This window comes from Stenella coeruleoalba (genome assembly GCF_951394435.1).
Source record: "Stenella coeruleoalba genome assembly, chromosome: 12".
In the NCBI taxonomy this organism is placed as follows: domain Eukaryota; kingdom Metazoa; phylum Chordata; class Mammalia; order Artiodactyla; family Delphinidae; genus Stenella; species Stenella coeruleoalba.
This window is the reverse complement of record NC_137158.1, coordinates 42,683,912-42,700,178: the sequence shown is the minus strand read 5'-3', so window position 1 is coordinate 42,700,178 and position 16,267 is coordinate 42,683,912.

Sequence of the window (16,267 nt, the reverse complement as noted above, 5' to 3'; positions counted from 1 at the left end):
TGTGCTCCGCAGCAGGAGATCCCACATGCTGCAGAGCAACTAAGCCCATGGGCCACAACTACTAAGCCTGCGCTCTAGAGCCTGTGAGCCACAACTAGTAAAGGCTGCACACCCTACAACCTGTGTGCCGCTACTACTGAGCCCACACACCGCAACTACTGAAGCCCGTGTGCCTAGAGCCCACGCACTGCAACAAGAGAAGCCACCTCAATGAGAAGCCCATGCACCAAAACGAAGAGTAGCCCCTGCTCACTGCAACTACAGAAAAGCCCGCACAGAGCAACGAAGACCCAACACAGCCAAAAAATAAATAAAATTTTTTAAAATATATATATATATATATACACCCAACATAGGAGCACTTAAATACATAAAGCAAATATTAATGGACATAAGGGGAGAAATTGACAGTAACGCAATAGTAGCAGGGGACTTTAATACCCCACTTACATCAATGAACAGATCATCCAAACAAAAAATCACTAAGGAAACATTGGCCTCAAATGACGCATTATATCAGGAACACTTAGCAGATACAGATAGAAGATTCCATCCAAAAGCAGCAGACTACACATTCTTTTCAAATGCACATGGAACATTCTCCAGGATAGATCACATGCTAGGCCACAGAACAAACCTTACTAAATTTGAGAAAACTGAAATCATATCAAGGATTTTTTGTGACCACAACACTATGAGACTAAAAAAACAACTACAAGAAAAAAACTACAAAAAAACCACAAATAGGCGGAGGCTAAACAATATGCTACTAAACAACTAATGAATCACTGAAGAAATCAAACAGGAAATAGAAAAATACCTGGAGATAAATGAAAACAAAACGATCCAAAATCTATGGGACACAGCAAAAGCAGTTCAAAAAGAGAAGTTTACAGCAATACAAGCTTACCTAAGGAAACAAGAAAAATCTCAAATAAACAACCTAAACTTACACCTAAAGGAACTAGAAAAAGAATACCCAAAATTGATAGAAGAAAAGAAAGCATAAAGATCAGAGCAGAAATAAATGAAATAGAGACTAAAAAACAATAGAAAAAAATCAATGAAACTAAAAGCTGAAACTAAGGGCCTACTGTATAGCATAGGGAACTCGGCTCAATATTCTGTAATAACCTAAATGGGAAAAGAACTTGAAAAAGAATGGATACATGTATATGTATAACTGAAACACTTTGCTGTACACCTGAAACTAACACAGCATTGTTATCAACTATACTCCAACATAAAATAAAAAAATTTTTTAAAGAAAGAAATGAAATAGAGACTAAAAAAATAGAAAAAAAATCAATGAAACTAAGAGCTGGTTCTTTGAAAAGGCAAACAAAAGTAATAAACCTTTAGCCACACTCATCAAGAAAAAAAAGAGGGCCCAAATCAATAAAATCAGAAATGAAAAAGGAGAAGTTACAATGGACATCACAGAAAGACAAAGGATCGTTAAGAGACTACTACAAACAACTATCTGCCAAAAAAATGGGCAACCTACAATAAATGGACAAATTCCTAGAAACAAATAATCTCCCAACAGTGAACCACCAGGAAGAAACAGAAAATACTGAACAAATTACCACTAACAAAACTGAATCAGTAATTTAACAAAAAAAGAAAAACCCTACAAACAAAAGTTCAGGACCAGATGGCTTCACTGGTGAATTCTACCAAACATGTAGAGAAGAGTTAATACCTACCCTTCTCATACTATTCCAAAAAATTTCAGAGGAAGGGGTGCTTTCGAACTCATTCTATTAGGCTACCATCACCCTGATAGCAAAACCAGACAAAGATATCACACAAAAAGAAAATTACAGGCTAATGTCAACGATAAAAAAATGCAAAAGTCCTCAACAAAATTTGAGCAAACTGAATTCAACAATACATTAAAATGATTATACACCACGACAAGTGGGATTTATCCCAGAGATGCAAGGATTTTTCAATATCCACAAATCAATCAGTGTGATAAACCATATCAACAAATTGAGGGATAAAAACCATATGATCGGGACTTCCCTGGCAGTCTAGTGGTTAAAACTTCGCCTTCCAATGCAGGGGGTGTGGGTTTGATCCCTGGTCAGGTAGCTAAGATCCCACATGCCTCATGGCCAAAAAACCAAAACATAAAAAAAACCCAATATTGTAGAAGCAATATTGTAACAAAATAAAGAAGCAATACTGTAACAAATTCAATAAAGACTTTAAAAATGTTCACATCAAAAACAAAAAAATTTTTTAAAAAAACCCAAAACACCATATGATTATCTCAACAGATGCAGAAAAAGCTTCTGACAAAATTCAACACCCATTTATGATTAAAAAAAAAAAAAAACCCTCCAGAAAGAGGGCATAGAGGGAACATACTTCAACATAATAAAGGCCAGATATGAGAAATCTACAGCCAGCATCATACTCAATGGGAAAAAGTTGAAAGCAATTTCCTCTAAAATCAGAAACAGGACAAGGATGTCCAGTCTTGCCACTTTTATTCAACATAGTTTTGGAAGTCCTAACCACAGCAGAGGAGAGAAAGAAATAAAAGGAATCCAAATTGGAAAAGAAGAAGTAAAACTGTCACTGTGTGCAGATGACACAATACTATACACAGAAAATCCTAAAGACACTACCAGAAAACTACTAGAGCTCATCAATGAATCTGGTAAAGTTGCAGGATACAAAACTAATACACAGAAATCTGTTGCATTTCTATACACTAACAATGAAAGATCAGAAATTCAAGAAACAACCCCACTTACCATCACAGCAAAAAGAATAAGACACCTAGGAATAAACCTACCTAAGGAGGCAAAAGACCTGTACTCCAAAAACTGTAAGATGCTGATGAAAGAAACTGAAGATGACATGAACAGATGGAAAGATATACCATGTTCTTGGATTGGAAGAATCAATAGTGTCAAAACGACTATACTTCCCAAGGCAATCTAATTCAATGCAATCCCTATCAAATTACCAATGGCATTTTTCAAAGAACTAGAACAAAAAAACTTTTTATTTGTATGGAGACACAAAAGGCCCCAAATAGCCAAAGCAATCCTGAGAAAGAAAAACAGAGCTGGAGAAATCAGGCTCCCTGACTTCAGACTCTACTACAAAGCTATAGTTATCAAAACAGTATGGTACTGGCACAAAAACAGAAATCAATCAACAGAACAGGGCAGAAAGCCCAGAAATAAACCCATGCACCTATGGTCGATTAATCTATGACAAAGTAGGCAAGACTATACAATGGAGGAAAGACAGACTCTTCAATGAATGGTGCTGGGAAAACTGGACAGCTACATGTAAAAAAATGATATTAGAACACTCTTTAACACCATACACAAAAATAAAATCAAAACGGATTAAAGACCTAAATGTAAAACTGGATACTATAAAACTCTTAGAGGAAAACATAGGCAGAACACTCTCTGACATAAATCACAGCAATATCTTTTTTGATCTGTCTCCCAGAGTAATGGAAATAAAAACAAAGGGGGCCTAATTAAACTCAAAAGCTTTTGCACAGCAAAAGAAACCATAAACAAAATCAAAAGATAACACACAGAATGGGAGAAAATACTTGCAAGCAATGCAACCAACAAGGGATTAATCTCCAAAATTTACAAAGAGCTCATGTGGCTTAATATCGTAAAAGCAAACAATCCCATCAAAAAGTGGGCAGAAGACCTAAATAGACATTTCTCCAAAGAAGACATACAGATGACCAAGAGGTGAATGAAAAGATGTTCAACATCACTAATTATAAGAAAAATGCAAATCAAAACTACAATGAGATATCACCTCACACTGGTTAGAATGGCCATCATCAAAAAATCTACAAACAAAAAATGCTGCAGAGGGTGTGGAGAAAAGAGAACTCTCCTATACTGTTGGTGGGAATGTAAATTGGTACAGCCACTATGGAGAACAGTATGGAGGTTCCTTGAAAAACTAAAAATAGAGCTATCATATGATTCTGCCATCCCACTCCTAGGCATATATGCAGAGAAAAACATGGTCTGAAAGGATACATGCACCCCAGTGTTCATTGCAGCACTGTTTACAATAGCTAAGACAAGGAAACAACCTAAACATCCATCGACAGAGGAATGGATAAAGATGATGTGGTATATATATACAATGCAATATTACTCAGCCATTAAAAAGAATGAAATAATGCCATTTGCAGCAACATGGATGGACCTAGAGATCATCATACTGAGTGAAGTAAGTCAGACAGAGGAAGACAAATATCATGTGATATTGCTTATATGAGGAATCTAGAAAACAATGATACAAATGAACTTATTTACAAAACAGAAACAGACTCACAGACTTAAAGAATGAACTTATGGTTACCAGGGAGGAAGGGGTGGGGGGATGGGATAGTTAGGGAGCTTGGGATTGACATGTACACACTGCTATATTTAAAATGGATAACCATAAAGGAGGCAAGAATATACAGTGGAGAAAAGACAGCCTCTTCAATAAGTGGTGCTAGGAAAACTGGACAGGTACATGTAAAAGTATGAAATTAGAACACTCCCTAACACCATACACAAAAATAAAGTCAAAATGGATTAAAGACCTAAATGTAAGGCCAGACACTATCAAACTCTTAGAGGAAAACATAGGCAGAACACTCTGTGACATAAATCACAGCAAGATCCTTTTTGACCCACCTCCTAGAGAAATGGAAATAAAAACAAAAATAAACAAATGGGACTTAATGAAACTTCAAAGCCTTTGCACAGCAAAGGAAACCATAAACAAGATCAAATGACAACCCTCAGAATGGGAGAAAATATTTGCAAATGAAGCAACTGACAAAGGATTAATCTCCAAAATTTACAAGCAGCTCATGTAGCTCAATATCAAAAAGACAAACAACCCAATCCAAAAATGGGCAGAAGACCTAAATAGACATTTCTCCAAAGAAGATATACAGATTGCCAACAAACACATGAAAGAATGCTCAACATCATTAATCATTAGAGAAATGCAAATCAAAACTACAATGAGATATCATCTCACACCAGTTAGAATGGCCATCATCAAAAAATCTACAAACAATAAATGCTGGAGAGGGTGTGGAGAAAAGGGAACCCTCTTGCACTGTTGGTGGGAATGTAAATTGATACAGCCACTATGGAGAACAGCATGGAGGTTCCTTAAAAATCTAAAAATAGAACTACCATACGACCCAGCAATCCCACTACTGGGCATATACCCTGAGAAAACCATAATTCAAAAAGACTCATGTACCACAATGTTCACTGCAGCACTATTTACAATAGCTAGGACATGGAAGCAACCTAAGTGTCCATCAACAGATGAATGGATAAAAAAGATGTGGCACATATACACAATGGAATATTACTCAGTCATAAAAAGAAATGAAAATTGATTTTTTTGTAGTGAGGTGGATGGACCTAGAGTCTGTCATACAGAGTGAAGTAAGTCAGAAAGAGAAAAACAAATATTGTATGCTAACACATACATATGGAATCTAAGGGAAAAAAAGGTCATGAAGAACCTAGGGGCAAGACGGGAATAAAGACACAGACCTACTAGAGAATGGACTTGAGGATATGGGGAGGGAGAAGGGTAAGCTGTGACAAAGTGAGAGAGTGCATGGACATATATACACTACCAAATGTAAAATAGATAGCTAGTGGGAAGCAGCCACATGGCACAGGGAGATCAGCTCGGTGCTTTGTGACCACCTAGAGGGGTGGGATAGGGAGGGTGGGAGGGAGGGAGATGCAAGAGGGAAGAGATATGGGAACATATGTATAACTGATTCACTTTGTTATAAAGCAGAAACTAACACACCATTGTAAAGCAATTATACTCCAATAAAGATGTTAAAAAATAAAATAAAATAAAATGGATAACCAACAAGGACCTACTGTATAGCACAGGGAACTCTGCTCGATATTATGTAACAACCTAAATGAGAAAAGAATTTGGAAAAGAACAGATACATGTATATGTATAACTGAATCACTTTGCTGTATACCTAAAACAAACACAATATTGTTAATCAACTATACTCCAACATAAAATAAAAAGTTAGGGCTTCCCTGGTGGCACAGTGGTTAAGAGTCCGCCTGCCGATGCAGAGGACACGGGTTCGTGCTCCGGTCCGGGAAGATCCCACATGCCGCGGAGCAGCTAGGCCCGTGAGCCATGGCCCCTGAGCCTCCACGTCCAGAGCCTGTGCTCCGCGATGGGAGAGGCCACAACAGTGAGAGGCCCGCGTACCACAAAAAAATAAATAAATAAATAAATAAATAAAAAGTTAACAAAAAAATGACCATCTCAACAGATGCAAAAAAAGCTGCTGACAAAATTCAACACCCATTTATGATAAAAATTCTCCAGAAAGTGGGCATAGAGGGAACCTAACTCAACATAATAAAGGCCAGATATGATAAACCTACAGCCAGCATCATACGCCATGGGGAAAAGCTGAAAGCATTTCCTCTAAGATCAGGAACAAGACAAGGATATCCACTGTCACCACTTTTATTTAACATAGTTTTGGAAGTCCTGACCACAGCAATCAGAGAAGAAAAAGAAATAAAAGGCACCTAAATCAGAAAGGAAGAAGTAAAACTGCACTGTGTGTAGATGACATGATACTATACATAGAAAATCCTAAAGATGCTACCAGAAAACTACTAGAGCTCATCATTAAATTCAGTAAAGTTTCAGGATACAAAAATCAATATACAGAAAAACTGCTGTGTTTCTAGACACTAAAAACAAACAGAAAGTGAAATTAAGACAACAGTCCTTTTTATAATTTACAATTGCATCAAAAAGAATAAATAAATAAATAATAAATTTAACCAAGGAGGTAAAAGCCCTATACAGTGAAAACTGTAAGACACACACTGATAAAAGAAATTGAAAACACAAATAAATGGAAAGATATTCCATGCTCATGGATTGAAATAATTAATATTGTTAGAATGTCCATACTACTCAAAGAAATCTACATATTCAATGCAGTCCTGATCAAAATTCCAATGGTATTTTTCACAGAAATAGAATAAACAATTTAAAAATTTGTATGGAAGCACAAAAACCCCAGGTAGCCAAAGCCATTTTGAGAAAGAAGAACAAAGCTGGAGGCATCATGCATCCTGGTTTCAAACTATATATAGAGCTAGAGTAATCAAAACAGCATGGTGTTGGGTGGGGGAGATACATAGATCAATGAAACCTATAGAGAGCCCAGAAATAAACCCACACATATATGATCAATTAATTTACAACAGAGGAGTCAAGAGGATACAATGGGAAAAGGATAGTCTCTTCAATAAATGGTGTTGGGAAAACTGGATAGCTACCTGCAAAAGAATGAAACTGGACCACTATTTTACACCATACACAAAAATTAACTCAAAATGGATTAAAGACTTGAATGTAAAACGTTAAACCATAAAAATCATAGAAGAAAACAGGCAGTAAGCATCCTGACATCTGTCTTGGCTATGATTTTCTGGATTTGACAACAAAAGCAAAGGCAACAAAAGCAAAAATAAACAAATGGGACAATATCAAAAAGTTTCTGCACAGCAAAGGAAACCATCAACAAAACAAAATGGCAACCTACCAAATGGGAGAAAATGTTTAATATCCAAAATATATAAAGAACTCACATAAATAAATAGGAAAATAAGGCAATCTGACCTAAAAACAGGCAGGGGATGGGAATAGACATTTTTCCAGAGAAGACATAGATTGCCTACAGTTATTTGAAAAGGTGCTCAGCATCATTCTTCATCAGGGAAATGCAAATCAAAATCAAAGAGAGATCACCTCACAGTGTTAGAATGGCTATTATCAAAAAGGTATGAAATAACAAGTATAAGCAAAGATGTAGAGAAAACGGAACACTTGTACACTGTTGATGGAATTGTAAATTGGTGCAGCCACTATGGTGAACAGTATGGAGTGTCTTCAAATAGAATACAACTATCATATGATCCAGCAATTTCACTTCTGGGTATTTTTCAAAGAAAATTAAATCACTTTCTTGAAAAGATATATGCATGTCTATGTTCATTGCAGCATTACATACAACAACCGAGACATGGAAACAACCTAAGTGTCTATCAACAGATGAATGGATAAAGAAAATGTGATATGTATGTACGTGTATGTGTGTGTATGTGTGTATGTGTGTGTGTATGTGTATATATGGTGGAATATCAATCATAAAAAAGAAAATCCTGCCATTTGCAACTACGTGAATGGACCTTACAATATTATGCTAAGTGAACTAACTCAGAGAAAGACAAATACTGTATAATATCACTTTTATGTGGAATCTAAAAAAAAAAAGCTGAACTCATAGATACATAGAACAGATTGGTGATTGCCAGAGGTGGGGGATGAGGAGTAGGCAAAATGGGCGAAGGGGGTCAAAAGGTAAGAACTTCCAGTTATAAAATAAATAAGTCCTGGGGATATAAAATACAGCATGGTGACTGTAGTTAACAGTAGTGTACTGAGCACAACAAAGGAAACCATAAACAAAATGAAAAGACAACTCACAGAATGGGAGAAAAGATTTGCAAACAAAGGGACCAATAAAGGTTTAATCTCCAAAATATACAAACAGCTCACGCAGCTCTATGTCAAAAGAAAACAACCCAATCAAAAAATGGGCAGAAAATCTAAACAGATATTTCTCCAAAGACAACATACAGATGGCCAAGAAGCTCATGAAAAGATGCTCAACATCACCAGTTATCAGAGAAATGCAAATTAAAACTACATTGGGGTATCACCTCACACCAGTCAGGACGGCCATCATCAAAAAATCTACAAACAGGGCTTCCCTGGTGGCGCAGTGGTTGAGAGTCCACCTGCCAATGCAGGGGACGCGGGTTCGTGCCCTGGTCTGGGAGGATCCTACATGCCGCGGAGCGGCTGGGCCCGTGAGCCATGGCCGCTGAGCCTGCGCGTCCCGAGCCTGTGCTCCGCAACAGGAGAGGCCACAGCAGTGAGAGGCCCACGTACGGCAAAAAAAAAAAAAAAAAAAAAAAAACTCTACAAACAGTAAATGCTGGAGAGGATGTGGAGAAAAGGGAACCCTCCTATACTGCTGGTGGGAATGTAAATTGGTAAAACCACTATGAAGAATAGTATGGAGGTTCCTTAAAAACTAAAAACAGAACTGCTGTATGACTGAGCAATCCCACTCCTGGGCACATATACAGAGAAAATTCCAATTCGAAAAGATACAAGCACCCCAATGTTCATAGCAGCACTATTTACAATAGCCAAGACATGGAAGCAACCTAAATGTCCATCAACAGAGGAATGGATGAAGAAGATGTGGTACTTATATACAATGGACTATTGCTCAGCCATAAAAAAGAATGAAATAATGCCACTCTCAGGCCTAATCAAGTTCATGGAAGATGAAATGGGCATGTAACAATAAACCAAGCCCCTGCTTCTTCATGGAAAACACTGGGGACCCTTGGACATTGCGGTCAGTTATGCTTGAAATCCTATCATATCTGGCCCAATGCCAAGTCTTCTAGAGGATTTTATTTATGAGGAGCCAGAAAAGGCCAAGCTTTGCCCACAGTCCCTGGCACGAGGCAAAGGTACAAGAGGATCCCTGCACAGAGTGAAGTGCATAGTTGTAAACTAGGTCACTGAAAGCAGAGATCGTAGTAGTCAAATAAGGACACCAGGAATGTCCCTTATAACTGCTCCCATAAGACAAGGGAGAATGAATGTGATCATTTAGTTTCTCTCAGCTTAAACATCCCACCTTAAAAAATATCCTTTCCCAAGACTCCAGTAAAGGATGAAGGGGGTGGGAAGTTGCTGTATACCTGAATCATGATCCAAGTTAGAAGTATTTAACCAAATTATCACCATAGTTGTTTTAAACAAGTTAAAAAACAGGCAGTCTTTCAGCTGCTAGGTGCTGTACAGAAGGGAAGCAAGGAGAGGCATCCCAGTTTCTGCCTGATGTGCAATTTTTAAAATCTCCTTTCCATTCTGAAACAGACATATCTGTAATCCTCTTAATTAGGGAAGTATCATTCCAATAAAATATTAACTAAAATATGCAGCTAGTAATAGCTTCTTTGGTGGACTTTTAACAATTAGGTCATAAACTTCTTAAGAGGAACTGAAGGACCAAAAATGCTAGATGTCATCAAAGATATTAGACGTCATTTCTAAAATATCTATGTGAAGTGAAAATAAAATACTATTCACATTTTAGGGACCAATACACTATATCACATACATTTTGGAGCACTCACAAGCGAAAATCTAGAAATATTCTTGACTAATTTCTGGAGAGATGCCAAACTCACTTTTAAACATCCATGAAATGAAATGAGACACAAATCTTATCTTAAAGCAGTATTAGTATTTACTTATATCAATATTTTACTCAAACAAGCTTTTACCTTGTACAAAGCCACGTAAACAGTGAACAGGCTTAAATCCGGATGTAGTAAATCTACAAGATCATCACCCCTACTCCATTAAGCCCCCCAAATCAAAACTGACTGGCAAAAACCTCTCTAGAAGGCCAACCTCCAAAAGGTCCAGGTTTGGTTTTGTTTGGGGCAGAATTTCAAACAATATTGGTTACTCCCTTTAACTGACCAAGCACTAGCAGAGGTAACAGGAAATAGGAGAGAGATCTTCTTCTCCATTTTTCCTTCAGAGAAAGCACACAGAATTTCAAGCATCCATAAAAGAAGCATGACGTAACCAAGCTGTAAATTAGCCTTTAAAAACCACTGTTAACTAGCAGAAGTTCCAGTTCTTTGCACTGATAAAAGCAGTGGTTCTCAACCTCTACTGCACATTACATTACCGGGGGTACTTCCAAAAACATCAATACTCAGGCTCCACTTCAGAGCAATTAAATTCTTATTTAAGTGAAAATGCTGGCATCAGTAGTTTTTAAACACTCCTAGGTGATTCTAACAGCAGTTACGTTTAAAAACCACTGGAGCAAAGACTCATCACTAGACCAGGGAACAAGAATACATGCTGCAATCACGTTTTTCCCTCAGGCCATTTTTCCTCCTAGAGCTTATGGGTTCTGGAGGGTGTAGCAGCAAAATGTCACTTTGCCCTGCTTCTCTATGACTAAGCTCTTCTCATATCACAGTCAGGAGACACCCCCCCCCCGCCCCCCACCTCCGGCCACTGAGATAAACCCAAGGTAACAGGGTCATCTAACTGGTTCTGATCTCAAAAACAATAAATTTCAAGCATCTTGAACATCTCCCATAAGCCTGACTCCCTAACAAAGCAATTCTATCCCTGGTTTTTGCTGCACTGGTATCTGAAGACTTGTCATGACCTTTGCGAATAAGATAATCATGTGGGAGAGTTACTGCTTTTCCATTATGAACAGACTAACGCAAACTTGGAAACCTTGATAGGTATTGCTTTTTTCCTTTAAATACTTGTGTTTCTGTTTAGCAAGCCAGTCCTTCTCTTGCTCTCTTGCAGGTAAACTTTTTCTTTCCTAAATGCTTCTGTCTCTGAGTTTATTCAACAAGGGTAAATAAAGGCCCAAAGAGAATGTGGACCCAGAACTGGGTATCTCCTCCTAAGGGCAAAAAGTTCTCTGCAATTAAGTGAAAGAGCTGAGGAATGAGAACCGGCTCAGTTAACCCACAGGTGTTCCGAGGTGTGACCCAAGATCCAATTCAACCATAAATGCCGCCTTTGGCTGCTCTGAACAAATGCCGGGGCTGGTGTCAGACTCCTCTGCTGCAGCCTTCCTCAGCAGGTTTTCACTATATTTAACCTCAACTGCACTGCACTGTGCTAAAGAATTTTCATAAAGCTCTAAATCAGGAATCACTCCAAAGATTACATGTAAAAATACTGGAAATGAACAGACACAAACATGCACCAAGGAAACAAGAGCTTGGTTACTTTACTGACTTTTCTGGAACTAGGTAAAACCTATTTCAATAGGCTTTACTGACTCTTCAGCTAACAGAAAGACTGTCATGGCAAATCTTAGTTGAAATAGTGAAGTATAAGCTTGATGAAGGCAAGACTCTCATCTGGCTTGTCCTCTGCTATATTCCCGGGGCTGATACTGAGCATGGTAAATGCTCAGTAGATTATCTGTTAAATGACTGAAATGTTTAGACTTGGAAATCTTTCTGGTTCACAGAGATGAGAGCTTTAATAATATTTCGTGACAACTGGAAATCCTCTTGTATCTCACTCAAGTACAAATGCTACCTTATTAAGAGAGAGCTTTTTTCCTTGATTGAAATCAAACAGTTCACTACTAACCTTGCCTAATAAGCTCTTCAAAAAAGATCTGCCATTCAGTGTGACTTTGTTTTTCCAATTTTTGATTCAAAACATGAACAAGACCATCATACCCAGGGCCTAACAATTTGAATTCCATTGGAGCATCTGCTAGCAAATATCCATTAAGCCCAGCACCACCCCAGGTACAGAGCAGACAGGGGAACTTCCTTTTTGGTTGTCACAGCTCCTGACTCAGAGCAGCGGGGGGAGGAATGTCGAGATGGCCACTCTCTGGATGGGGGCGACAGGCACTGATCCAAGGAGGGCCCATTAACAGGCTGATCAGCAACTCCTGAGGCCAGGCTCTGCCCAGTAAGGGCAATGGCAGCTACTCAAGTCATTCAGACAGGTTCTTTCTGGAATTTGGACTAGAGATATACAGAGGATGGGCCAAAGGAAGGAGGAACAGGGAGAAGTTCCACAGAGAGGCAGAGCTGCTTTGAGAAACAAGCAGAGAGCAAGCAGCCTGGCCACAGCCCTGGACCCACCCCAGCCCATGGTTCCCTGACCACACCACCATCTGGTTCCACGGTGGTCAGAGGGGTATCTGTGTTTATAAACAAAGGAGAACATGACACAAGACCAGCCATTTAGGAGAAAACTGGGATCAAAACTCCAAAACACATGATAATGGTACTTGGTACTCCAAGGACAGGAGAGGAAGTTCATTAATACTTAGTCTACAGTGCCTAGCATAAAGTAAGCTCTCAATCATTTGCTCAGTGACTGAACAAAAATTGGAAGCAGAGATAACAAAACTTTGAGGTAGATACCTGACATATGAGTTCATTTATTCAGTATGTGGGTGATACTAAGCTCATTATAATGGGCCAAAAGTCTGCCTAGAGTTTGAAGCAATACTAATGAAAGTGTTTCTCCTCTTCCTATAACTGGTCTCTTCTGGAAGAAGTGCATTAGGATAATATCTAAGCAGAATAATAAAAATAAAGCACCCCCAAAATTAAAAATAGAATCATCATACGATTCAACAATTTCACTTGTGGGAATATACCTAAAAGAATTAAAAGCAGAGACTCGAGGACCTACTGCATAGCACAGGGAACTGTACTCAAAATTTTGTAATAACCTATAAGGAAAAAGAATCTAAAAAAGAACATATGTATATGTATATATATATGAATAACTGTGCTGTGCACCTGAAACACAACATTTTAAATCAACTATACTTCAATTAAAAAAAACTTTTTAGAAAAGCAGACACTCTAAAAGATATTTGTACATCAACGTTCATAGCAGCATTAATCACAACTGCCAAAAGGTGGAAGCAAAGCAAGTATCCATCAACAGATAAATGGATAAACAACATATGCATACAATGGAATATTATTTATTCTTACAAAGTTAATTCTGACACATGCTACAACACAAATGAACCCTGAAGACGTTATGCTAAGTAAAACAAGCTGGTCATGAAAGGACAAATACTGTTTGAATCCACTTATATGAGGTACTTAAGAACAGTCAAATTTACAGAGACCGAAAATAGAATGATGGTTGCCAGGGGCTGAAAGGAGGGTAGAATGGGGAGTTATTGTGCAATGGATTGAGAGTTTCAGTTTTGCAAGATGACAAATGTTCTGCAGATGATGGCAGTGATTGTAGCACGATAATGAGAATGTACTTAATGACACTGAACTTACAAATGGTTAAAATGATAAATTTTATGTTATGTGTATTTTATCACGACTAAAAAGAATTTTTTTAAAAAAAAGAAAGGACCTTATTAATCTCAACAAATGGTTCAGAAGCTAGAAAGCCCAACCTCTTAAGCTATTCATGTCATCTTACAACTTCAAAACATTTCTCCAGGCCATCCATTAACTAACATAACCAAATGCATCAAAGGTGAGCTGCAATAATTTAGAGGCCAGAAACTAAGGCATTCTGCAATTAAAAGTATCAGTCAAGGGACTTCCCTGGTGGTGCAGGGGTTAAGAATTCGCCTGCCAATGCAGGGGACACGGGTTCGATCCCTGGTCCGGGAAGATCCCACATGCCGCGGAGCAGCTAAGCCCGTGCACCACAACTACTGAGCCTGTGCTTTAGAGCCTGCAAGCCACAACTACGGAGCCCGTAAGCCGCAATTACTGAAGCCCCCGTACCTAGAGCCCATGCTCTGCAACAAGAGAAGCTACTGCAATGAGAATTCTGCACACTGCAACTAAGAGCAGCCCCCACTCACTACAACTAGAGAAAACCCGCGTGCAGCAATGAAGACCCAACACAGTCAAAAATAAATTAAAATGTATATATATACAAGTCAAAAGGAAGACATGAAACAATATGCAAGAATTAATAGCCACAGTGCAAGAACATAAGGGATCCTCTCTAAAAGAATTCAAAGAGGGGCTTCCCTGGTGGCGCAGTGGTTGAGAGTCTGCCTGCCGATGCAGGGGACACGGGTTCGTGCCCCGGTCCAGGAGGATCCCACATGCCGCGGAGCAACTGGGCCCGTGAGCCATGGCCGCTGAGCCTGCGCATCCGGAGCCTGTGCTCCGCAACGGGAGAGGCCACAACAGTGAGAGGCCCGCATACCGCAAAAAAAAAAAAAAAAAAAAAAAAAAGAATTCAAAGAAATAAATAGGGCAGAAATAGAGGACAAGAAAAGACATAATTACAATAACCACAGAAAAATGTTGGAAAATAATTCTTTGACTGTAAAAATTCAGTGTTATACAATTTTAAATCATTAAATATGAAACTATTTAAACCTAAATAATAATCCAACTCAAGTTCAACCTAGCTCAAATGCCAACTGGCCAAAGTGCATTAAAGGAAAGAGCTTAAATACTCCTTCTGATAACCAAGGTCACCAGCCTTGGTTTGCTTCTTTTATACACAAGGAAAACCAAAACCTTCTCTTTTAGCTCACCAGGTCTTTCTTAAATGCCACAGTTTATACTACACCATTTGACAAGGTATCTATCACAACCTTTGTGACCCCAGATAGTAGTTAATTAATCTCTAGTACAACAGGAAATAAAGACTTCCTGGAAATATCTGTGTGATTACTTGTTTGATACCTTGCTTCTCCAACTGGACCTGTGCTATCCAATATGGCAGCCACCAACCCAAGTAGATACTGGACAGTACGGCATTAGAGGTAAGTTCCCTGAAGGCAGGAAACTTCTGACCTTTTCACCAGCGCACACTTAGCACCCCCCACAGAAACTGCCAAATAGGAGGCATTCAATAAACATGTGAAGTAAATATTCAACAGCTAATGTGGTAAATGGAGAGGACTGAAGAGAACTCAGAATAGTGTAAGAGGAGGGGGTTCATGGGGACTGCAGAATCCCAGAGATCTAGGATCAGATTTAGAAAAGCTAAAACAGGAGGAGGAACCAAGATGGCGGAGTAGAAGGACATGCTCTCACTCCCTCTTGTGAGAACACCAGAATCACAACTAGCTGCTGGACAATCATCAACAGGAAAACACTGGAACTCACCAAAAAAAGATACCCCACATCTAAAGACAAAGGAGAAGCCACAATGAGACAGTAGGAGGGGCGCAATCACAGTAAAATCAAATCCCGTAACTGGTGGGTGGGTGACTCACAGACTGGCGAACACTTAAACCACAGAAGTACACCCACTGGAGTGAAGGTTCTGAGCCCCACGTCAGGCTTCCCAACCTGGGGATCCAGCAACGGGAGGAGGAATTCTTAGAGAATCAGACTTTGAAGGCTAGTGGGAATTGATTGCAGGACTTCAACAGGACTGGGGGAAACAGACACTCCACTCTTGGAGGGCACACACAAAGTAGTGTGCGCACTGGGACCCAGGGTAAGGGGCAGTGACCCTGGGGGAGATTGAACCAGACCTACCTGCTAGTGTTGGAGGGTCTCCTGCAGAGGTGGGAGGTGGCTCTGTTTCACCGTGGGGA